Source organism: Excalfactoria chinensis, chromosome 1 (genome assembly GCF_039878825.1).
Source record: "Excalfactoria chinensis isolate bCotChi1 chromosome 1, bCotChi1.hap2, whole genome shotgun sequence".
Classification (NCBI taxonomy): Eukaryota; Metazoa; Chordata; class Aves; order Galliformes; family Phasianidae; genus Excalfactoria; species Excalfactoria chinensis.
Window position 1 is genome coordinate 130578278 of NC_092825.1, and position 19081 is coordinate 130597358.

Genomic DNA, 19081 nt, shown 5'->3' on the forward strand with positions numbered 1-19081 from the left:
AAGCAGCCAACACGTCTATGCAGTTTGTGCTATAGCAGTTGGGGACAAGAAGAGGCAATGTTGTGCCCCTCTCTCTCTCCAGCTCTTGTAGCTGAGATTCTATTTCTAAGGGAAAGGGGGGGGGGGGGGGGGAAGAAAAGGCTAAAAGAAATATGCAAAATATGCAGGTTGAATATATCCTGAGGATAGTTTGGTGTTGACATCATTTTTATGTGACTGGATCTGGAGAAAATAATAATAAAAAAGTGTGAAAATCTGAAAATGGAGCCTCTTGAACACAGGAAGGCAGCCTCAGAAAAACCACAGAGGCTCAGTTCCTCTTTCTATTACATTAAAATGTCTCAGCTGCATGGAAGAGTATTCCATTGCATGCTTGGTATTTTGGTAATGCTCATACCATAGGAATTGCCATGGTTTCTTCTAGATAGTCTTTACTCTTTTACTTGGACAGTTTCTTGGTGCAACCATAGTGGAATTTCCCACCAGTAGCAGGTTACAGAAAGGAGCTGACTGACAGCTCAAAATACTTTCAAATTCCTTCTGATTCAGAAAAGATGTATAATGACATGCTCCAAGGGAATCGCTCCAAGGGAGTGGCAGGCAGCAGTAATTTCTTTGCAGGTTATGATAGTAATTTAGATTAATAACTATAAATGAAAGAAGGAGTATGCGTTTCATGGAACCATAGAATCACAGCACGGTTTAGGCTGGAACGGACCTCACAGCCCACCCAGCCCCACCCCCTACCATGGGCAGGGCTGCCCCCCACCAGCTCAGGCTGCCCAGGGCTCCATCCAATCTGGCCTTGAGCCCTTCCAGGGATGGGGCACCACAGGTTCTCTGGGCAGCTGCGTTGCCTGTCTTCATAGAAGAGGCGCTCCAACCCTCTGATCTTCTTCATGGCTCTCCTCTAGGCCAGCTCCTGCAGCTCCACACTCTTCTTTTGCCGGGAGACCCAGTCCTGAATGCTTGTCCATCTAGGCTCAAACCACAACACTTTGCACAACACTTTACACTTGAGGGTAAAACAATGTTTCCGCCTGGTTTCGAACCAGGGACCTTTCGCGTGTTAGGCGAACGTGATAACCACTACACTACGGAAACGCCGTGCAGACAGTGCCTGCCTCAGCCCCAGCGGCAGGCTCTGTGCTGATGCTCAGACTCTGTCCTAGAAGATAAACTGCCCATGAAAAGATATTGGTTTTCTATCAGGTTTGCTCCACCTTTGGCTCCAACAGGGGAAGTATCGGGGTAGGACTGCCGCCTTTAGGACAGCAGGCAGCTCCAAGCCCTTTGTGACAGCGGCAAGTCAGCTCTCTGCTGTGTGGTCTCTGCGGGAACACATAGAGCAATTTCTGTTTGGCTTGATATGGCTGCTTTGAAGCGGTAATCTAATGGGTCAGGCAGGGTACTGTCAAAGTAAAATGAACTAAAGGAGACATGGAGGTGGTGTGCATGATCTTGGACACCTTATACAGCAACTGCTTTGTTTCCGTTTTAGATGTCCAGTCCCTACAGCAGGGAAGGTGACATCAAAGCGAAAGCCTACATTTCTTGGGCAGCCCAAAGAAAGAGGCACCACAAAAAGCTGCCAGGAGATCCTTTCCACCAAGGCATCAGTCTTTCTGGACTGAGAGGAAATCAATAGGAAATGACAGGTCTTATGCCTGAAAGTTGCTTATCAAGCACAGGAAGGAAGTTACCTGCCATTTGCATAGCAGCTGATTGTTTAGAGTGTTTTCCCAACAAGCCATAAAGCCACCGCAGGCCTTTCTCATCTCCCCCCTCCCAAGATTTCAGTCTGTTCTTTGGGGAAGCTCCAGAGACAGGAAAAGATGAAATGGTCTTGAGTTGTGTCAGGGAGGTTCAAGCTGGATATTAGGAAAAATATCTTCTCAGAAGTCGTGGTGCTGCAGTGGCACAGGCTGCCCATGGAGGTGGTGCAGTCATCATCCCTGGAGGTGTTCAAGAACCCTGTGCACCATGGCACTGAGGGACGTGGGCAGTGGACATGGTGGGGGTGGGCTGATGGTTGGACTGGGTGATCCTAGTGGTCTTTTCCAACCTTAAAAATTCCCTGATTCTATTCTGTTCTATGTTTTGTTGCGGTTCCAAGTCCCACTGAGGCCTGTTAGGCCAAAGGAAGCCTGTCAAGGATACTGTCAAGGAGCCAGAGGACACCATCCAGAACATCCAGCTGCATGTGGGTCTCTAATCTGCTGCCTGTAATGAACATCACCAACACAGGGACTGTCCTGGAAGCATACTTCCTAACTGAGCATCCCAGAACCCAGCCCAGAACTGGGCTCTCCTTTTTCCTTCCATCAGCCCTCATAGCCCCTTGGCTCCTGCTGCACAGTGCCTCCAACTCCCACGCACAGGGCAGAGCACTCTGCTCCCATAAGCATTCATGTAGACTGTGTGTTTAACTGAGCTACAGGGAGATTAAATATTCAGGTGGTGGGGCCCTAACATTTCAAGGCCAGGTTGGATGGGGCCCTGGGCAACCTGATCTAGTAAATCTGGAAGTTTGGTGGCCCTGCCAGGCAGGGGGGTTGGAACTTCATGATCCTTGAGGTCCCTTCCAACCCAGGTAATTCTGTGATTCTGTGTGATTCTGATTCCATGTGAAGCTAAAGCTTTGGTCAGGTGTGTGACCAGAACCTCAGGCTTCTTTCTCTACAAAGCTCGAGTGAATCTGGAGGTGGAGTCACAGCTGAGCTTCACACGGAGACAGGGTGCTCACACTGCCCAGCTCCAGGTGTGCCATCACCCTGTGAGCACCGTTTATGATCAATGAGGAGAAAACTTATGCGTGGGCTTTAGGTAACCCTGGAAAATGGCTGCTGCATAGATGCATAGGTACTGTAGCCAGGAGTTAAGCAGGGCTCTCACCTGTGGGTGATGTACCTTCACACCAGTTTCACCATTCCATCAGCCAGCAAAAGGCTGCTCCGTCTTCAGGGACTCGTGGCTGCGCTGCCTTTATGCTGTTCGCAAGCTTTCTGCCCCTGGTGCCAGCATACACAGCATGCAAGCAGCAGGGCGTGAGCGAGCTGCTTACAGCACCGGGGCAGAAAGAGACGCATCCAAGCTGCCATTTATCGTCAAACTCCAAACGTCGTACCAAGTGTTGTTGTTGCGTCCATCACACGGGGCGATAATTAGGACATTCTCAGCGTTTCCCTTTTGTTGGGTGTTACGTGCCAGCGGGGAATCCGAGCGGCTCTTTGTTGCGTTCAACTCCATCGGGGCTCCTCCAACCTAAACAGCCTCCCTGCCCCCCTCCCTCAGGCAGCGTGCTAACGGAGACCGGCAGACAATGAACTTGGGAAAAATAATCTAATAAGAAAAAAATACGGAGACGCGACACGCGGGGTCAGTTTCATTCCGAGCACAGAGAGTAATACGGCTTGGAGGGGCGGGGGGGATCCGGGCAGGTACCGGGGCGGGGCGCTGGGGGGCCGCCCCCGTCCGCTCCCGTGGCCGAGCACCGCGGGGAGGCGGCGGCGAGCGGCAGCCCGGAGAGGGCACGGGAGCGGTTGGGTGTAGCGTGTCGCAAAGAAAGACCCGGAGAGAAAGTGGAATTGCTGCCGGCGGATAGGTGGCTGTGTCTCGGCTGCTTCTACCCGAGGTGAGTGCTGGGCTGGGGCCCCAGTGAAGGAGGCTGAAGGAAGCAAGGCTCGGGAGGTGGTTTTGCGCGAGTGTGGTTGGTTTGTGGATGCTCTTTTATTTCTCCTTTTTTTTTTTTTAATCATATATATATATATTTATTATTTTTTTTTCTCTCTCTTCCCTCCGGCCTCACTCCCCCATTAAAAAAAAACAAAAAAACAAAAAACATTCCTTTCACGTTTATTTATTCGTATTTATCTACTGTGCCCGCGTCCCGGCAGTCCGGCGCCAGCCCTGCCCCGGTGCGGGCGGGGGATGAGGGGTGCCGGGCCGGAGGAGCGCTCCCGAATAACGTCGGGGCCGACGGGCAGCGGGGCGGGGTGGGGGTTTCCTCATAAACATCGATTTTCGTCTGTAGTGTCAGTCGGTTCCATCGCAGCGTTTTGAGGAAGAGTGCCTTCCGATGGGAGTTAAGGGGTAGTGCTGGGTGCCGGGCTCTCTTCCACCAGGTGGGTCCCGTGCCGGGCTGGGGTACCTCGGTCCGGCTGCGGTCAGTGGGGACTGGGACTGCAAGCCCTTGGAGTCCTGTCATGAAGGTGTGGGGAGTGCTGCTATGGGGGGGCTGCGTTAGGGGTAAATAGTCCTGTCCTCCTTCCCTCTGGAAGATGCCGTGTTAGAGTCATCCGGGAAGAAGGGGAAGATGATGTGATTTATATGTTTATGCTGTGAACTTTCTTGCTGTGGGAAACTTTTGGACTTCTTGTTCTAAGTGGAAAACCTGTGCTGCCAAGCCCAGTATCTGCCCCCGCAGCAGGCAAGGGTGAGTGAGTCCACAGCCCGGGGCTCCAGCCAGGGCTGGGTTCTGAGTGGAAGCTCAAGGTGGACCTTGGTCCCTTTTCTTCTGCTCCCTCATCTTTATGACACCACACTCTTCTCTTGAGCACTGCTTCTCCAAGAGTTGTACTGGCTACAGTCATTGTCATCAGTATTTTAAACCAAAATGGAGCAGGCAGTGCTGATGCAGCAACCTTTTAGGCAGTACTTTACTTGAGGAATGTTTATTTTGGATGAAAAACCATCACCTTTTGTTGAGTATAGAAAAAGTTTAGACTTCGTTGCCAGTGTGTGAGATGTGGCCCGAGGGGGAAGAAAAACGTGCATATGTACAGAAGGTTCAGAGGGATGGGACAAGTTCTCTTGGCTGGCCTATTGTTGGGGAGCAGCAGGGATGCCATTAACAGCACCAGTAAAGGCTGGGATTAGGGTGATTGGTGGAGCAGAGCTCTGAACTGTTAAAGTGATTTTGTGTTACAGTAGCATTCAATCCCAGCTGTAAATCACATTATACAAAGAAAAAGCCGGTCCTTGGCCTGAAGGGATGACATAGGTACAGCAAGCAATTTGTAAGAGGAGGGAATGGAGGGGGAGCTATTTGTCTGGTGTTACACAGGTCAGACCAGAACTGAAAGTTTCCAGGTTGTAACTGGCTTTGTATGTTCTGTCTGTTATAATGTTTGTTTGCTGTGAGCTCAGTCTTTCTTGATTATCGATTAACGTAGCAAGCATTAGCAATGATGTTTGAAGTACAGTACGCAGAACATGTGTTTAATGCAGAAAGTGAGAAATGATCAAAATCTTCTAATTGAAAGATCAAAATACTTCCAGCTGGGTGTAGCATACAAATTGATTTCCGTAAACGTGCCTTGGGCATAGTATATTTTAAAGTTGTACAGTAGGAATTAAACAGAGCTTTAAGTGGTTTGGAATTTGTAATGTTGGTTGAGGCAACTGACCATCATGGAACAGTGGTTTATTGTGCTGCTTTGAAATCAGTCTTGCGTTTTATGCTAGCATGATGTTACTTTAAGTAGTACCATTATTTCAAACCAGCATAATGAGATGAAAAGCACTTGGCAAGCACTCCTGTAAAACAACATTTGAGTGCTAAATTCAGATCTCTGCTTGAAAGTATCTATAAAATACCATGCTTAGGGTGTCATACCAAGGAAAATAACCATCTAGGTTAAAGCCGTCTTAAAACATTTTGGACTGAATGACAGCTTCAGCCGCATTTTAACTCTTGGAGGGGAATGATTTCAGAGTTTTGATGTGGAAACTGACAAAACGATCATGAATGCCTGTAAGAAGCAGGACACTAACGAGATGGATTACAGATCTGAACGTGGGCCTCTTCAGTCTCACCTGGTTGTCCAGACAACAGGTTGTTTCAGAGTATGACTCGATTGGTTGTTTCATAGAAAATGTGCTTAAAAACCCGGTTCGAACAGATGCGCGCCACAGATTTTTGTTTAATTGCAAGATACAGCAGGAAATGTTTTTCAAATGTGAACCATCCTTTTATCCAGGTGTTTGTGAGCATTTTTGCTTTGCAGTTTTTAGGGAATTGTACAACGTGGAAAATTTCTCGTTTGCCTTAAAATTAGTGAAGAAGTCAGTGCAGCCCCAAAGCTCTTGGTCTGCATCTCAGGTTAAGCTGCATCTTGGCTCGGTACTGTCTCCCAGATGGTAGCCTAGCAAACCAACCTCACTTGCATGTTCTGTGTTTTTTCAGCTTCATCTTCGTTCTACTACTGTTACCAAGATAATTGTAGCTAATGAACAGAGGACAACGTTGTAATCCTGCACGAAATTAGCAATAACTGGCGATGCTGTTGATGGTATCTGGAAATACCATGTTGTCACATGTTGTCAACAACAACAGCTGCTGGAGACACTTGCCATTTTATGGGCCAGGCCTGCTGGCTTAAGACTCTGCCAGTTTCACATGAAGTACAGTTTGTTGCATCTTCCTGAAGGGGGAGGGGAAGACATAAAATTATCAATACAGTGCAAAAACATTCCTGGCAAGCAGTGTTAACTCTAGCCCTTGCACTTAGATCTCTTAATTTTCCCTAAAGTGTGTGTGTTTCATGTGCAGCCAAGTCTAGCTATTAATTCATTTAGCTCCTTAGAGATATGTCACAGCAATAAAAAGAAGAAAAAAAAAAAAAGCAACAAAAAACAGAAACATCCCCAGCAATGTATATGTTATGTATATATTGCTACTGGTACAGCCTTTTTGTCAAGTAATTTGTAATATATTGTGCTCTGATTCATGGCCACTCTTATAGTATGTACAGAAGTGGTTTGGTTATGCATTTTGATTTTTGCTCCTTCTCCCCAAATGTTTCACTGTAAGATGCTGCTACCCCTACTGCATGGAACTGTTAACATAAATATGACCTGTCTTTGTAGTATTCTCTTCCCTGGGATATTTGAGACCTCGGAAAGGTCTGTGGTGTGCCTTTAGAGGTTGTAGCTCCTCTTGGGGCTGGAAAAACCATAGAATCACAGAATCATCGAATCACTCAGGTTGGAAAAGACCTTAAAGATCATTGAGTCCAACCACAACATCACCATACTACCCTAACTCTAACAACAACCCTCTGCTAAATCATGTCCCTGAGCACCACATCCAAATGGTTTATAAACACCATCCAGGGATGGTGACTCAGCCACCTCCCTAGGAAGCCTATTCCAGTGCTTAAAACAGCCTTAGGAAGCTGTGCAGGACCAGGATTCAGATTTTGCTTGTGGCGAACCTTTGTTTCAGCTACCAAGTGATTTAGCTCAGATGTGGCCATTGTGTTACTGTGCTTTTGTGTCAGCAGAACTTGCACTTTCTGAGGAAGCGCCCTGCTTCAGGCCGAATATCTCTGGTCATCTCCAGTCTTAATGAATATTTGAGTAGATGGGGCTGAGCAGAAAATAATTGAGGTTGCTGGAAGTTGCAGCAGGAGAAGGGTAACGTTTAAAGCAATCGGCAATCTTCTGTGCTGTATGAGTTCTTAGGGAAGGGTACAATCATGGTTTGTTTCTAGTGGATGTGGCAAATAATCAGTTTTTGCTGGGCTAATTGCGGTAGTGTTAAACACAAAGAGACGTTAAATTGTAAACTTAGGAAAGAGATCCTAAGCATGTGGCCTCATAGGTAAATATCTTCACAGTGGTTGGAATAACTGGGAGATCTGGGCTGTGCAGAGGGAGGTAGCTGCTTGTTTCCAGCTATTCTGACTCTGGCTTGTCCCTTTCTGGAATTGCATATGTACAGTGGTGATGTCAAATCAGAGCTTCGGTGGCCTCAGAAAGAGGGAAGAGCAGTGTGGGGCTGACACTGGTGTTGACTTTCATATAGGCACTGTGGTGACCAGGCTGATTTTTCAGGTGGTTTTGAGCTGCTCTCATTGGAGCTGGTGAGAGAAAGAGGAAATACATATCTTTCTGAAAAACAGCTTGATTTTTAGCAGCTGACAGGTATCTAGTTTTGAAGCTGCTCCACACCTCACTTCAAGCATTGTTTTCTCCTGCAGTGACATTGGCTGGGTGCCTGTGGCACAGATGCCTTTGGCACGTGGATGCATCTGGCACTGAGGAGTGGCTGCTCGGAAATCTGCCCCAGAGTGGTTGAGCAGCATGACTTCAGTCCTAGGGTGATACTGGAAGCTCCCTCTGTCCCAGAAGTGTGATGCAAGGGTTCCTTACACCTGTATGTTGCAATTAGTACAACATTGGATAGCGAAATGCAGGTGACAGGTACTGCTTATGGTTCAGAAGACACAATTAGTTTTATGATGGTCGATGTCAAAGTAGGAGCGAAATGTTCAATAGAATCAGAAGCTCATTTGTCACATGCAGCGATGTTAAGTGAATGGGAAATAAATTGGTGAAGAGCTTTTTTTTTTTTAATGAACAGGTTTTTTTCTTCCCGATATCCTAAAAAAAAGAAGTCTGTGCATCTGCATTTCTGTGATCATAAATGATTTCATTTGAGACTAGAAAAAGATGTAGAATGTTTGGAAAGACTGTCTACAGGATGTGTGGAATGTCAATATAGGTGCTTTTTTTTTTGGAAACACTTAAATATGTCTCAGCTAAATAGACTGTAAAGAAGTTACAAGGGTTGCTGTTTGTATTGTGGTAGTTAACTGGGGATCAATTCTCAAGTGAGATGCCTTTGTATCAAGTGCTGCTTTATTAGATGTAATAAAAAAAAACATTTATCCTACTAGATTTATCTTAGTCTGAGAAATACCGTGGAGGAGGAGGGAGGACCAGGTAGTGTTGATAGTTCTATGTTTTTATAGTATCAGCAACTAAATGCCATCATGGAAACTCAGTAAGAGCAAGAACCCAGGCTTCTTAAGTGATTGAAAGACGGAGACGAATGACCCTCTGGTATGTGAGTGTATGGCCACGATGCTGTCTGCCATGTCTGTCTGCTTTGGAGCCATAGTGGGTGTGCAAAGGAGTTCTTGCCTGTACCTGAGTGAGTCAAATGAATGGGGTACTGTGGGTGCCTTTCCTTTCCCTTGTGGTGCCCAGGGTGTTAGCAAAAAAGGACAGTTTGGGTAGTTTGTCAGATCTAGCTTGTAGATATGTGTGCTGTGTTCTAATTAGGAGTTTTATTTAAGGAACATTAGTGATTTAACACCCCAATCTAATTACTCGTAAGCTTCTTGCTAATTTTGTAATTAGCACTAGAGCGAGATATTTTATGGAAAATATACCCTTAAGGAAACAAGAACCACTAATTTCCAATGTTTATAGAGAGCTTTATTTCTATGACAATGTTCTGTATGTAATGTCTAAAAGGAAATAGTAATATTTGTTCTATTTTTACATAGTGGTAAAGACACGAGACAAACGTTTACAGAAACTTAATACAGTCAGTCACCACAACCCAAATGACTGGCTTTTGAACTCTCATTTATGGGATCAGATTCTACTCAGATATAACTAGTGGAAGAGACATTCTCAAATTGCTTTCTACCACAGTTATCTTTGGCCTTCGAAGTGTGAGAAGAACTCAGGGTGTAATCAGGATGTACTGGCCACGGGCTCTCATAGTTTACAGCAGCCAAGGCAGCTTTTTTATATATAGATAGAAAGGTGCAACTTGGAGCAGCTGTAAGCCTGATATAAAATGTACTGTGGCCTTAGAAGGATAAAGCTGTCCTTATAGCTTGCTACCAGCTAGTCTATGATGTCTGGTTCAGATGGACAGAGAACCTAGCAAAAGATATCCTGGCCATCGAGTAGGTGTTCATAGAAGTTTTGCTTCCATAGGTGGTTTCTCAGGTGTTCTCTTGCTTTTGGTAAGTTGGCTTGCTCTTGTCAGAGATTCATGAATGTGACAAATTCTTAGGTCTGGAAGGCAGTGCATGCTTTGCTGAACTAAATCCTAATAATTTGGTTTCTTTAAATGCTAGGTATTAGTGTGTTTAGAGTTGGGGAGCTTTGTAACCAGTCTGGAGTAATATACTATAAATAAGGTCTACAGAGAGAGATCTGTTTATTAATTTAGTTGATGTAGCTGAAAAAGAAACAAACAAGCTCTTAGGCCAAGAATACCTTATTCCCTTATTGGAATGATGAAGCAATTAAGTGTAAAAGCTTGTTATTTGTCTTCAACAGTTGTAGCAAGCTTTTAAACTAATCTTTTGCTTGTTTGTCTTTGTATAACAAAAGGGTTCACTTTCCAGCTTTGTGCCTGGGGAATGCTTGAGTGTGGATGTACATTTAGAGAGAAAGCAGTAGGAATCTCTTCAGAGTGTGAGATCCTGCCCTGCACTGCCGATTCCTCAGTCCTGTCACATCTCTTCCTTTCCCAGCAGGACATGCTAGTCTACATCCCTCTGTGCCAGCACAGCCACAGAAAGAAAGGGATACAAAAAACACTGCAGGCTACTCTTCTCTGCTTCCACTTCCTACCACCGACACTGCTTTTGGACATCAAGTGGCTCAGTACTTTCTCGACCCCTTTCACTCTTTCACACTGAATGTTTTAATGTCAAATACTTTGGTTTTCATTTAGTACCAGGTTCAAGTTTCCTGATTGTTTGCAGTGCACATATGCTAATTAATTCAGTATCCCTACTAGAGATAGTAAAGTAGTTCCTTCTGAAGAGGGATGGGGGGGAGGGAAAGCCATTGTTGGCTGTCTGATTTGCTGCAAGGCCTGCTCTGGACAAACAGTATGGATAAAGGCCCTGCCAAGTCTCCGGCTTCCTCTGCTTGTGACATTTCTCTAGCACTCTCCTGGGAGGTCTTCTGCCCTTAACTGCCTCCTCATGCCTGTGATAGAGAGAACTTGGAAGTGCTCCCAAGCATCAAACCTAACTGGATTTTGGTGCGAGCACTTCTAGTGAAGAGCCCAATGGTGGCTCTAGCTTACTGCTCAGAGGGGCCAGGGGATGGTGACAACATCAGTGATTTCAATTCTGTATCAAGTGAGACTTTGGATTTAATGATTTTTTATTATTATTATTTGTATTTTTTTTTTTACAATTATAGATTTTAATCTTTGGCCTCTTGTGAATGGAAATATTGACACAAACACACACAGGAGTTGTAGAGTGCTCTAGTGTACAGTAGGCTGTTCATCAGGGTGGGAGATCCCATCCTGGTGAATAAAGGCCGAGGAAGCCAAGCTGGTTTGTGGCAACTTCCATCCCCAGAGACTTAGTTTTTATAGGTTAATAGGTTGAATGGTGTGCTCATTTGTTAGTGTAACTCTTATCTAGGCTTTCTATTTCTGTTATTTCTGCTATTTTTGTTATACAGTTTTCCAAGAATGGAGAATACTACTTTCAAACTTTCTCCTTATTAGTTTAGAATACAGCTACTGCAAGTCTTATCCACTAGAAAGAGCAGTCAAACATCCTCATTATAGTAAAATTTCAAAGCCTTCAGGCTTCTGTGGCATAGGTCCCATTTAGACGTATAATAAATGACAGTCCTTGCCCCACAAAAGCTTTATGCCTATCAAATGTGAGAAGAACAGGGGGAAATTAGGCCATGTCCACAGGGACAAATGAGATAGCAAATATAATTTAAGTCAGAGGAGTTTTATTAGCTAAGAATAATTCAGTTTCTGGATTTCTGCTGTATATAGTAAAGGGTCATTAGACTAGCTAATCTTAATGTTTTAAAAACTGTGATTTAAATAAAATACATAGGATTTTAGATAAGTCAGTTCAGTGCCAATGAGTGGGAAGGAATTTACTCATCCAAGACAAGCTGGGAACAGAGGGAGGGAAGGATAAAGCTGGTCTGCAGGATAAAGCCACTTACTCCTTTGAGATTGCTTGTGGATATGTCAAGTCATGCATGGGCACAGCCACAGCCCTTTGTGAAACAATGACCTGGCATGGGAGGCAGATGTGGTCTCTCTGTTTTGGTGTGCTGTGACAGTATGCTGGAGCTGTTTGCACCGCTTTGTCTGGAAATCACAGAAACATACACACACTAGAAAACAGCACGCCATTCATCTTCATGGTAAATATTCGTTCCTTAGCTCATGATTTAATTCTCTGTCCTTTTCTGTGTTGGGGCTGGGGACATCTTGTGTGAGGTGGAAGGGGCCCGTGGCATTGGTAGGCTAGCTTTGTGTATTCTGAAAGGTTATTTGTATTCTTAAACAGAGTGGCATTTGGGAGTGGCTAAGGGGTGGACCCAAGTGTCTTTTCATGTCTGTGTTTAAATATTAGCAGATCATCTTCCAAAAGAAGGGCAGCAATGTTGTGGCTGCTGTTGCAGTATATTTGCTGAACTTGCAGCTGTGAAGGGAGCCGTTTCCTTTTTTCATCTCGTTGATAGGCTGGGAGCATGTCTGTGAATTCCAGCTGGGTTTAGACATGGGTGGAGTTTGCTGCTAGGGAAAGGCAGGTCTAGGTCACCAAAAGTACAGTTACAGATAAAAAGTGTGGGGTTGGATCAAAAACATTGTGTGGATGGGGCTAGAAAGCATTAGTGTAGTTGTGTTGCTTTCCCTTGTATTGTTTCAGCATTCTTTAATTGTCAGGAGATGTGAGCAATTCACATTCCCACTCAGTACATTAAAATGACCGATATTGTTTGGTCTCAATTTATTTATGATGCATACTCACAAAAAATAACAGAGGGGAAAGGGATCAGGGAATTTTAGTGGGGAGCAGATCAGGCATAACACAATGCACCTCGGCTTTGGTTCTTAAGCATGGGATGTAGGTGGGAGTTGTGCTAACCTGGAAACAGCTGGAACTGAATAAATTGAAATACTTTGTGTGTAAGTGTAATAATATAATAGCCTTCAAATTGCTCTCAAAACCCTTCATTTATCCTTGCTAGCTTAAAGAAAGCTACAGATTTGCTTGCAGATCATTTCTTATTGGCACTTGTTAAATTTCAGGCAGCATCTGACAGCTGAAAACTGCAAGTGCCATTTTGAGCTCCCAGCTGGTGCTGCCACTGGCTACTGATGACCTTTCCCTCTTCCCTCCCACAGGCATAATGGTTCAGAAGTGAGATAATATGATAAGATGCATTAAAGGAAAAGAGAAAGAAAACCAATCTCAGCCCACACCACCCATCCTTCATTTTGTGACTCTCCTGCCTCTTTTTTTTTGAAAATGCAGGCAGTGACTGATTGTGGCTTTTCTGCCTCAAACAGCATTTAAATTCTTTTTCAGAATGATTCTTTCAGAGTATTAGAATGACTGTTGAAAATTAGGGCATGAATGAAGGTTAAAGTGCCTATCAGAAAAGAAAAATATATAGTAGTAACTGAGATAAATGGTTAGTCTTGTTCCCTGTTAAATACTTCTTTTCTAGTGTCGTTTACTGCTGTTATCTCAGTAATCAGCCTGGGATCAAGGATTTTTTTTCTTCTTCCTCCTCCTTCTTCCAGTAGCACCATTAAACAATGTGTCTTCTCCCTGCTTTACAAACTACTTAGGGACAATTTGTTGCAGTGTTCTAAGCAGTGTTGAGTAGAGAAAAGCTATTCTCATTAGCTGTCTTCTTAGCCAAGTCTCAGCACAGAACTGTTGAGGACATGAGTATGTCTTCATTTGTTTAAAAGATGTCTTGGTCTAGTCCTAGAGATGGCATTTAACTGCGTTGTGGCTTTCAAATCCTGTGTGAGTTAGTCTTAAGTGACCAAAATCAATTGAAGATGTCTAAAGTCCGTGTGATTGATGGTCGTGGTTATGTTCGCAGAATAGTTAGGTTTTAAAAGAATTCAAGGTTTGATGAAACAGTAGCTACGGGGGTTATTTATCTGAAAGAAAGAATTGCTGGTAGCTGTCCTCTATAAGCATGTGCCTTCTTGCGTACTTTTAAACATTTTTATTTTTTTTTTCATTGGTGGAGTAAATGTTACTGTTGTAGCAATGCAGACCAACTCAGGTGATGCAAAATTAATACAGTAGTGTTCCTCGATGCTTAACTAACCTCTTCTGAATTTTATTTAAAAGGAGTTCTCATGCTGTTAGCTTATATGGAGATCTTACTGGGTGTGCTGGAGGATGCTGGAAACTACTTCCATTTTGTTTTAATATGTTCCTGCAAAGGAGAGTTAGATTTTGTTGGTGTAAGTTAGTTTTAAGAAGTTAACAAAGTCAGTTTAAGGGGTGTGGAAATTTGGATTAATATCCTGAGCTTTTTTAAGGAATTATTTGAGCTTGAAATAGTCAAAGACTGCCTTAAATATTTTATTCAAGGTTATGCTGGTAGTTTCAAAGCAAATTGTGTGTGTCCTGGGAAGGTGAGAGAGCTGCATATTGATGCATTCACTGAACCATGCTTAGTTAATGCACTGACGCGGCTGGTATTTAAGATGCATTTGGGCTATATTTTACTTTACTGTAAAGTTATTTGTAATATCAATATGACTAATGTACCTTGGGGTGCAGCATGTCATCCTCTCTCGTGTACATTATGGCATGGAAAGAGAGAAAGTGGAAAACATACTTATGTGGGTTTTTCTGTGTTTAAATTGTAACATAAACCAATACCTCTTTTAGGTTTGTGCTCTACAAGATGAAAGCATAAGCAGTCTGTACCTGTGATGTGACAAATAGGGTCACCATTTCAGTCTCCCATAGAGACTGCTAATGATAGAGCTCAGTCAATTCTGGGATGCTTATACTCCATCACAGAAACTGAAGCATTTACTGGTGCTGAATGTGCCTTCCCCTGGTGTTGCTCAGACCGTGGGATGCAACTTCTCAATTCCTAACTCTGATAATGTGACTATGTGTTTGTCATCCTCAGACATTAAAGCCATGAAAGCTTTTATGTAATTGTCAAGCATTGCTATGTATTTTTGTGTGCCTGTATATGCATGTCTACAAAGGCTGCTCCGAAAGTAATACCTCCCATGTTGGCTCATGATGTCAGAGGCGGATGTTGGTGGTATGGCAGTAGAGGCTGAACCTCCTTGCCATGATTCAGTTGTATTTTGTTGTGTGACAGATGGCAGCAGAGGGACAGTCTGACACAATGGTTTCTGACCTGGAAGTGACTCTGAAGCGAAGGTGTGACATTGAATTCCTCCATGCAGAAAAGAATGGCACCCACTGACATGCATTGACTCTTGCTGAGCATTTACAGAGACCAGACAGTAGATGTGAGTGCAGTGAGGTGGTGGCTGGTGAGTTTCAGCACTGGTGACAGCAACAGTGGATTATTTTCTCTGGTGCGGATTTCTATGAATGCGGCATGCAGTCTCTTGTTCATTGCTGGTTAAAATGCAGATATAATGGGGGAAACTTCAAAAATAGTGTTTTGTAGCTGAGAATGTGCTCTATCAGATAGTGGTACTGTGCTCTTTGTAGCGATTCTGGTTTTCTGGAAACAGATAGATGGTATTACTTACACACATACACAGGCCACTCTGTACAGACCATTTTGATTTAGCAGAGCCTAACATGGAGTTCATCCTGTGATACAAGTAAGTTTTTCTTTCAGTAGTAGGTGGTTCTTAAGCTTTAGCAAGAATCTCTTCTGCAGTTGAAAGTGCAGAGTTTAGAGTTCATATTCTGTATGGTTGTATTCTGTTAGTGAATTTTATAAGATAAAATCACCAGCTGTCATGAATTTTATTAGTTTGTATCGAGAGCTGCAACATTCTGTTAATATGATGCTTTAAAAAAAAAAAAAAAAAAAGAAAAAAAGAAAAATCCAGTACATGTACTTTAGCAATTTGTCATTGCTTTTCAAGCTTATTAACTCATTAAGTAGCATTTAATGAGGATAACCGCAAAGTAATTAATTTATACAGCACATTTATTGCTTCCCTAATGAATTTATGTATCAAATTTAGAGCTCCACAATGAATATGTTAATCTATTTTTATATTTCATATGCATTTTGTTTACTATGTAAATAAAAATGCTTCTTCAAGGCCTTTATTCCAGTCTATGTACTGACTGTAGGCATAAAAGGGCTGGGAGGCACAGCCTGTGAGGAGAGGCTAAGGACACTGGGCTGTACAGTCTGAAGGAGGCCAACACATGACCTCATTGCTCACTGAGGAGGAGAAGCAGAGGGAAGTGCTGGGCTCTGCTCTGCTTCTGGGAACTGATGGCAGGACATGCGGAAATGTCACAAAGCTGCACCAGGGCAGGGTCAGACTGGGCACTGAGAAACATTTCTTTGCCAGGAGGGTGGTCAGTCAATGGAACAAGCTTCCTGCAGATGCCCTGTGCTTGTTGCTCAAGAGACATTTGGACAACACCCTCAATAACATGCTGGAACTTCTGTTTAGCCCTGAAGTGGTCAAGCAGTTGAGCTCTGTGATCTTTGAAAGTCCCTTCCAGCTGAACTGTTCAGTTCTGTACTGTGTTCAAGCAGTGGTGAGGTGGTGGCAGAGCTAGGCTGCCTTAGAATGAACTCTGCTAACATCAAAGTTTGGGGAATTCTATGTCATTTTTAGAATTTTGGGGATTTTCTTGTACCTGGGAAAACCTGTCCACAGTCACACTGGGAGTTTCCTTGGAGGCTTTCCATGGAAGAACTTAATTCATCTTTTTTTCTTAAAGTCAAGCAGCTACAGTTTGCTCTTTACTTTGGGAAGCTGAGGAGTTGAATACTCTGGTATGTTATATTTAAACAACCTGTATGTCAGCACATAATTACATTGGATGTAGTTGGCAAGGTTTGGTAGCAGAGGGGCTGTCTGGGTGGCATCTGTGAGTTGAGGCTGGGGGTCTGCCCCATGCTGGACACAGTGAGTTTCAATCAGCTTTGGTAGCCGGTGCAAGTAGGAAGGGGCAGCAGAGGGGAACTGTTAAGCCAGTTCTCCATCTTCCTGCTCTGCTTGGGGGGCAGCAGGGGAAGTAGAAGAGGTGTGACTGAAGGGGAGTGATGCTGGGCCTAGGAAGAATAGAGAGGTGAGAGAAAGGTGTTTCAGATGTGTCTTTGTTTCTCACTATCCTGCTCCATCTAAACTGGCCATGAATTAAATTACGTTTCCCTAAGTTGAGTCTGTTTTGCCAGTGATGGTAACAGGTCTTTTTGTATCTGGACTTGTGATGTTTTCTGCCTTATTCTCCCTCCTTGCTCTGTTGAGTGGGAGTGATGGAGCAGCTGGGTGGGCATCTGTCAGGTAGCCAAAGTCAACTTGCCTCTATAATCTACACAATAATATATGGACTACCAAGACATAAATGTAAAATCCCACAGTCTAAGTCTCACAGTTTAAGAACTTCTTTACGGTGAGGGTGACGGAGCACTGGAACAGGCTGCCCAGGGGGGTGGTGGAGTCTCCTTCTCTGGAGATATTCAAGACCCGCCTGGATGCCTACCTGTGCGACGTGGTGTAGGGAGCCTGCTTTGGCAGGGGGGTTGGACTCAATGATCTCTAGAGGTCCCTTCCAACCCCTATAATTCTGTGATTCTGTAATTCTGTGATTCTGTCTACAATTTTCAGATTAAGAATATCTATTACATTTTAAGGTTCATGGTCTATGGTAAGAAAATACTGAACTGAAATGGATTTTTCCTTTTACTCCTTTTCAGACAGTATTAGAAGCACTATGTATGTTTAATGCACCTTTATCCTTTTGAAGTATTATGTATATATCAACTTTGTGTGACATTACTGTATGGCATTAAAACATTATTTTGGAAAACGATGCATTTTGCTTGATGTAGTCATAGAATCATAGAATGGCTTGGGCTGGAAGGGACCTAAAGGGTTGTGAATCTCCAACCCACCCCCCACCACAGGCAGGGCCACCAACCTCCCCATTTAATACTAGACCAGGCTGCCAAGGGCCCCATCCAACCTGGCCTTGAACACCTCCAGGGACAGGGCATCCACATCCTCTCTGGGCAGCCTGTGCCAGCACCTCACCACTCTCATAGTAAAGAACTTCCTCCTGACATCCAACCTAAATCTTCTCTCCTTCAACTTAAAACCATCCTGCTGTTATCTACCCTTTCAAAGAGCTGACTCCCCTCCTGTTTGTAGGCTCCCTGTAGGTACTGAAAGGCTGCAGCACGGTCACCCCACAGCCTTCTTTTCTCCAGGCTGAACAAGCCCAGCTTCCTCAGCCTGTCTTCATAGGGGGAATGCTCCAGCCCTCTGATCATCTTTGTGGCCCTCCTTTGGACCCTCTCCAACAGCTCCTAATCTGCAGTCTGTCTTTTGAGGCGTTTTCTCAAATGCTTTCAAACCAAATGGGAAGCTTGGCTACGTAGTCAGAATTTTTCCTGCAATCTGCTATTTTTGTGCATATTGCAGCTAAGACTTAATTATTAATCCTTTGAGGGACATTGTATTGATCTTGATTTACTCTATTATATTGTCTGTGAATATCTAATATTGAATCCTTCTAAAAAACACATTAACTGGTATAATTTATTCAGAACCTCCTTAACAAAGATAATTGTATATTTAAAGTAATTCAAAAGAATCAAAGACTTTCCCTTGTTAAATAAGGTATCTTCAGTATCCTTGTTATTCTCCTCTCTAAGCACAAAGATGACTTTAGTATATCATTTAATAGCATATATTGTAGTGGTGTGGAAATGTTCCCTGTTTAATTGCAAGCACTGAAACATAGTAAATGCTGTTAATTTTTGCAAAACTGCCATGTGAACTGTTTTACATAACCTACTATGCGATAGAAAATAGCAAGCAAAATCCATTAAAAATAGAATGAACTGCAGAATTAAATTCTGTAGCAGTGCCTTTGCAACTGAGGTAAAGTTTATTCCTTTTCATGCAGATATTAGTATTCCAGAATGTGGACATTAATGTTCTAATAGCCATATCTTTCCCTGGTCCACTATTTCCCCCCAATAGAGTACACAAAAATCGCCTTCCATTATCTCATATCTCTACTCAGACTACTGCTCTACTGAGACCTTGTGCTGCCAGTGCTAGAAGAATCAACAAAATTCATGTGAGCAATTACACACTGAACAGATACAACTCTCAGATTTGTTTGGCTTTGGCTACTAGTGACAGCTCTCTCCATTTCTTCCAGGCTTTCTGGCCAGCACTTTAAACTGGGCAGGATTCCTTTCATGATGGGATTAAGCCATTCATTCTCACGTTGGATGCAAGATAAATACTATTAGTGTCAACAAAATTACAGTGAAGTACACTGTTCTGCTGTAATTTGATTTAGCTCCA

General features: G+C 43.6%; 1 protein-coding gene and 1 non-coding gene across 2 annotated transcripts in view; one reads left to right on the forward strand and one right to left on the reverse strand.

The window, feature by feature from the left end:
* Positions 1-1031: 1031 nt before the first annotated feature.
* TRNAV-AAC (transfer RNA valine (anticodon AAC)) lies at positions 1032-1104 on the reverse strand. The gene has a single exon. It is a non-coding gene; the product is annotated as a tRNA-Val (tRNA).
* A 2368-nt stretch (positions 1105-3472) lies between these two features.
* The window catches only part of MYO16 (myosin XVI), a 334545-nt gene continuing 318936 nt past the window's right edge, over positions 3473-19081 (forward strand). The window contains exon 1 of the mRNA XM_072342368.1: positions 3473-3634. The gene's annotated coding sequence lies outside the window, so the exon portion shown is untranslated. The remainder of the gene's footprint in view (positions 3635-19081) is intronic.